Below are 6,000 nucleotides of genomic sequence, written 5' to 3' on the forward strand. Positions count from 1 at the left end.
GCCTCACAGCACCTGTGCTGTTTGAGAGTAGGTTTGACTTCAGCTCAGTCTGTGTGCAGTTTGCATGTTCTCTCTGTGTCTGTGTGGATTTCCCCTGGCTGCTCTGGTTTCTCCCCACAGTCCAGAGAAATGAGTTCCAGGTTAATTGGCAGCTCGAAGTTCCCCGTAGCACGTGACTGGGTGTAGGTGTGGCTACTCTGCATCGGGCTTGGATTCCATCCATAGTGTACCCCGCCAGCCTTTTGCCAAGTGATTCAGGAATAGGCTTCAGACTGCCACGACAAACAATTGATGAAAGTGAGTGACTGACTGACTGATTTGCATAAAAGACACCTCTATCTAGTGTAACTTGCATATCTTACATATTTTACCCTTTCCTTACACCAGGATAAGTAAGTACCCTGTAGCACCCTCTAAACACACCCAGGACAGGACACCAGTCTGTCACAAGGCACCCCAAGCAGGACTCAAACCCCAGACCCACCGGAGAGCAGGACCCAGTCCAACCCACTGCACCACCACGCCCCCCATTGTAAACCATCTACATTTACTAATATTCCTGTGAACACTTTTCCCACTAGATTGCATTAATAATGAAACAGAACTTGGTAGGTATTTTTTTCTATATTAGTTGCATTAACAATATAAGTAAAAGTTCTGCTGCCTCACAGTGCCTGAGTGGTGCAAGAGAACTTCCAGTCAGTACGGAGCTTGCATGTTCTATGCATGTCTGTTTGGGTTTCCTCCAGGTGCTCTGGTTTCCTCCCATGTGCACTTCAGACAGATTGGTGACATGAAACTGCCCTTAGTGTGTGAATAGGTGAGTGACTGTGTGCGTGTGTGTGATTACCCTGCGGTGGACTGGCATTCCATCCAGGGTGTACCCCCCTCAGGTCTGGATCACCACAACCCTAATCAGGACAAGCGGTTTTTCAAAATGTATGGATTGTCAGCAAAACAGAATGTTTTTGAATGTGTATATGATTGACGCATTAGTTTTTTAATTATTCCTTAAAACAAGATGGATGTTGATTAAAGGAATTCTGTCGGAATCTAATAAATATAATTCATACTCTGTGATCCAGGGGCTCACTCGCAGTCATACACAGCCACCAAACTCCTACATAAACTGGAACAGCATCTAAAGTGATTTAGTTGTTTTTGTGTATGATCAAACTGCATTATGTACCCTGGAGTACCCTCTAAACACACCCAGGATAAGACACCAGTCTGTCACAAGGCACCCCCAAGCAGGGCTCGAACCCCAGACCCACCGGAAAGCAGGACCCAGTCCAACCCACTGCACCACCACAATGACCACACTGCATTGGGGTTCATAGCACAAGCTCATAACAGCAAAACCATGTGAATGTCTGTCAGTAACCCATGTTTTAAAAGAGCTGATTGTTGAAGGAGAAAGTATTTTGGCAGTCTTTGCACATCCAGTTATGTGAGATATGTAAGCGTAGGCGAGCAGCAATACCCAGACCAAGCCTCTGTAGGAACCAGCCTCTGCTGGAAGGGAAGAAACCATCACAGAAAGGATGTAACTGTAATCAACTGTAATCATATACATTCCCTCACTTGTTGCCATGTCAAGTTGATCAAGAATTTTTGTGAATGATTCACTGCAAATCGTTTGCTGTATTCACTAGCTTGATGGATTTATGATGTTTATGATATTCTGCTCAGCGATGAGCACAGTCACCATACAGGTCTTTTCTCAATAATCGTATTTTTGTCATAGAAACTGTATATGAACTCAACACTGCAACTTGTTACTCTACATGATCTATACAGCAAAAACATAGACTGAGAAATATTACTTTGGAAATTGCAGCCCCATCGGAAGTAAAAACGTCACTTATGTACACTCAGCTACTGCGACACGTGAATGGAAGGATCCAAACAATAGCTGTCATTCAAAGCTCGGTATACGAAAGTAGTGAGACCGTTTGGAGTGTGTCGTGTTTGAGAGAAGGTTCTCCACACACTGGGGTGATCAAAACTGCATCAGCAGCCATTCTGCACTAGGCTTGGCTTCTACTGCTGGCTGCCAGGGATCTGACTGCCCCACCCTCAGTCTGCTTGTGAGGGCTGTTGTACAGACCTGCAATAAACACCCACCTCACCTGCCCTGCTTTGGGCAGCTTTCAGCTTGTTAAGCTCACCGACATGCGCAGCAACAAGATGACAAGGCAAAGATACCCTGGATCATTATTCTGCTTTGAAAGTCCTCTGACCCTTCTGATAGTTATTGATGTCTCAGTCTGACTACAAATATGCATGGTTACATTTGGGGGCTGGGCTGTTTTTCCTGAAGCAAAGCCAAAATTACAGGCAGAAAAGTGACAATTTCAGCTAGTGTTTTTTTTAAACCTGTGCAGTGTAAATACACACCCAAGCAGGAGACAAGAACAAACTGAGTGGTAATGTCCCCATGCTATTGTGAGACACACTAATGCTGGACTAGCTGGGGAACCTGACGATACCATCTGCCCCTCTTTTTGTCTCTCGGTCCCTCTCTGGGACTCCAGACGTGCAGAATAACCAAGCAGAGGTGCCAGTGTCAGTGGGAAGGGGATAATGGATGATGTCATCTCAGAGGCTGGAGGTGTCATAAGAGAACAGCAGGAGAGCACAATCTAGTTAACCCGTCTTATAAACAGACTTCTTGAGTTTTCCCCACCTTCTCTTACAAATTACACACACACACATGCAGTGGCTGAAGCCACTTGTCCCGAGCAGGGTCACGGCAAGCCGGAGCCCAGCTGGCCAGCACGGGGCATGGGGCTGGAGGGGGAGGGGACACACCCAGGAGGGGACACCAGTCCATCACAAGGCACCCCCAGCAGGACTCGAACCCCAGACCCAGCAGACAGCAGGACCCAGCCAAACCTGCTGCACCACCACCTTAGAAATTACAGCATTTCTAAGAACCTAGCTGCTGCATTTGTTCACAGTAGTTTCGCGGTCTGAATCTTTATGCTGTTCTCAGAGGAGAGAACATGAGCCTGCAGTCATCGAGTCATGTGTCCTGCCTTTCAGTTGTTGCTCCACTCTGCTGCACTAGTTTAGTTGCGGTTTGTTACTGTCACACTAAGGACTTGTGTTGTCAACCCAGTACTAAGGATGTCACAGCTGTTTATCAACACTGGACGCTTGTCATAGTCAGCATCTACCAGCCAGTCAAATCATTTTCAGCAGCTGGAGTTTTAGATGATAACAAGCAGCCAAGTGGGACTTTGGGTCTCAATCTACTCGACAAATAACAGCCAAAAATTGCAACACAAAGGAATATCCTGAATTCTGAGTAATAACTATCACCAACCTTTAGTTCGGTGTCTGAAAAATCTCCATTCTATCCCATTTTGGAGGGGAGTGGAGGACTCATAAAGTATTGATTTAAATGACCTTTCATTTGTGGTTAAAAGTTTGAATAAACATATTTCCACTGCAAGGAGGAATGGAATAACCATGAAAATTGTTTTTTTTCCACTGTAAAATATGACTCTCCTGAGAGCCAGCTTTCCTTTGAAGGATGCTGGAATAATACTGACTCTCCGACTATACATAACCTCTTATTTCTGAATGATTTGTCTTAAAAGCAATGCTACTTCATCACAGTTAGGAATGCTGCACAAGTGGAAAAACACTCTGCACACTCTGTAGCAGCAGATTATTGACTTCTGCCTTTGTTTTTGTTTTCTGCAAAGTGCTTTCTGGACAGCTAGATTAGCACGGTCCATTGCTTCGTATGCACGTTGCATTGAGCGGTTTTGCAAGGTGAATGGCCGCCTGTCCTGTCGGATGCTATGTCAGATGAGTCTGGACTACAAAAGGAGGTACCAGTTATGTCCTGTAAAGCGGACCCACCATGATACTCGTGTGATGAACATTGGTGCATGGAAAGAAACAAACTTACTTTTCTTAAGAACCACATGTCTGCAGCTGTCTCTCTTTCTGCTAATGTAATGCACAAATTGTACTTTCTCTGGGATGTACGTCGCTTTGGAGGAAAGCATCTGCTAAATGAATAAATGTAAATGTAAATTTAAATCATGCCCTTTGAGTCTGATTGCTTCCGATTCAATCAGAGCCTCTGTTCTGAATGTAGTACTAGCCGTGACCAATAGGAGGCGGTGTTTTTGATGTTGTTGTTATAAGTAGAGGCCATAAAACAACATGGCTTTCTATACTGTGTGTGTGGTTTACATGTTCCCTCTGTTCCAGATGTGCCAGCCACAGGCTCGTTGGCACCACTTTAACCCATGCGTGCTATGAATCACAGCACCTCCATAAACCTGTAGCATAAAATTTCTGCTAAGTTGCAATCATGTTTAGCAATAATGTTAATGCTAAAAGTAACGTTCTGCATGTCAGCAATGCATTAGCGCTGTTGTGGACCCATCTTGGTCTGGGACAGATTACATGCTAGAACCCTAGGATCCAGATAAGGACGAGAGATGAGCAGAGCTGTCCACTGCAACACAGTAATAAAATCAACAAGAGGTCTGCAAGATGCATTTCACAGCACCTGGTAAAGGCTCAAAGGCACAAAGGAGTCCATAGGTTCAAAGGCACAGACACAACCCCAAAAATGTTTGAAACAAAGCCATTAGAAAGAGACTGTGCTGAGCGGAACAACAGTGTTTGCAGTAATTATGCTATGTGCAAACATAAAAAAAAAACATAATTTATGACTTTATGTCAAACAGTCCAGGAACCTTAGGAAGTTGCAGCATTCAGCTCACTTGACACTGAGGCCTCAGTCATCAAAAGTTTAAGTGTACATGGATAAATGTAAAGCAGTACATGTGGCATCATTTCTTTTACTGATGCAAACAATAGACTCACCTGGATGACAAGCGCTCACTTTATGCTTGGGGTAAAATCCCAGCAATTCGGAGGAGCCGACAGCCTTGGAGTTGGAAACAGTCTGGCACCTATTCACCCCACTGTTCAGTCTCACCCTGCTGTGCTCTGCTCCGCAGGAAATCACGAAGAGACTGTGAAAAAACTTGCCACACTCTGTCCTAGAGAGGTGCGGGATCTGCCTGCGCAAGCTAAGTCAGGCTGGACATGGCCTACGAGGCTTCTCAGACCCTGGCTCCGCGTCCACTCCTGTACGCGTCAGACCCACACAGCCAAGCAGAAAACGGTATCCCCGAATCAGAGGTGGCAGGAGACGTGCAAGAAGAGCTTTAACTGTTAGAGAGGTGTCACCCTTCCCTCCCTTCGTCCCTGCGCTCGCTCAGCCCCACCCTGCTCTCGCTCTCTGGCTCCTCTCCCTCTCACCCTCCCGGCGATTCTGCATGAGTCAGAGCTGAAAGTTTGGAGACTTTGCAACAGGACCTTTCCCACTTAGAAGCAGACCAGGATCTCCACCATTGTGTCTTTTCTATTTTGTTTAAATCTCTCGTTTGCAGGGTGGAGGCCTTGAATCAGAAAAAAAAAAAAGGAAAAGCCCTAGTGAGGGCTGATAGCATATCGCTCCTTCTGAAGGAACCAAACAATGCCTCCCTTTTTTCATAGTCTTCAACAATGTAGACACTGCGCAGTTGCTGGATGAAAACCAGTGTGGTTCTGGACGGAATGATGAAGTTTTGAGTGAGAGATGACTCAAAGTTCCTCCAGCCTGAGACAAAGAGACAAGCCCTTTTAGTACTGACACTCGTGCTGGGATGGTGTTACGAGCCGACCTTATTGGGATGGCAGTTTTGGGTTGGGATCATGACTCCTGTCAAATTGGCCAGTTAGGACGGCGGCCTGCTGACACCTGCACTTACTGCCCCTCTGCACAAATAATCGGCATCTTGTTGCTCAGTTGTTTTATTTTCTATGAAACCTCAGTTTGAAATATTGCAAAATAACTTTTTAGTTCGAGGTGTGAAATAATGCCATAGGTTTTTGTCAGATGCCACATTCTTCAACAGAATATGCTCTCAGACTCAGTGATGCGGGCAGATGATAAAATGTCATCGTGTACCACGAGCAACC

Source organism: Scleropages formosus, chromosome 15 (genome assembly GCF_900964775.1).
Source record: "Scleropages formosus chromosome 15, fSclFor1.1, whole genome shotgun sequence".
NCBI lineage: Eukaryota > Metazoa > Chordata > Actinopteri > Osteoglossiformes > Osteoglossidae > Scleropages > Scleropages formosus.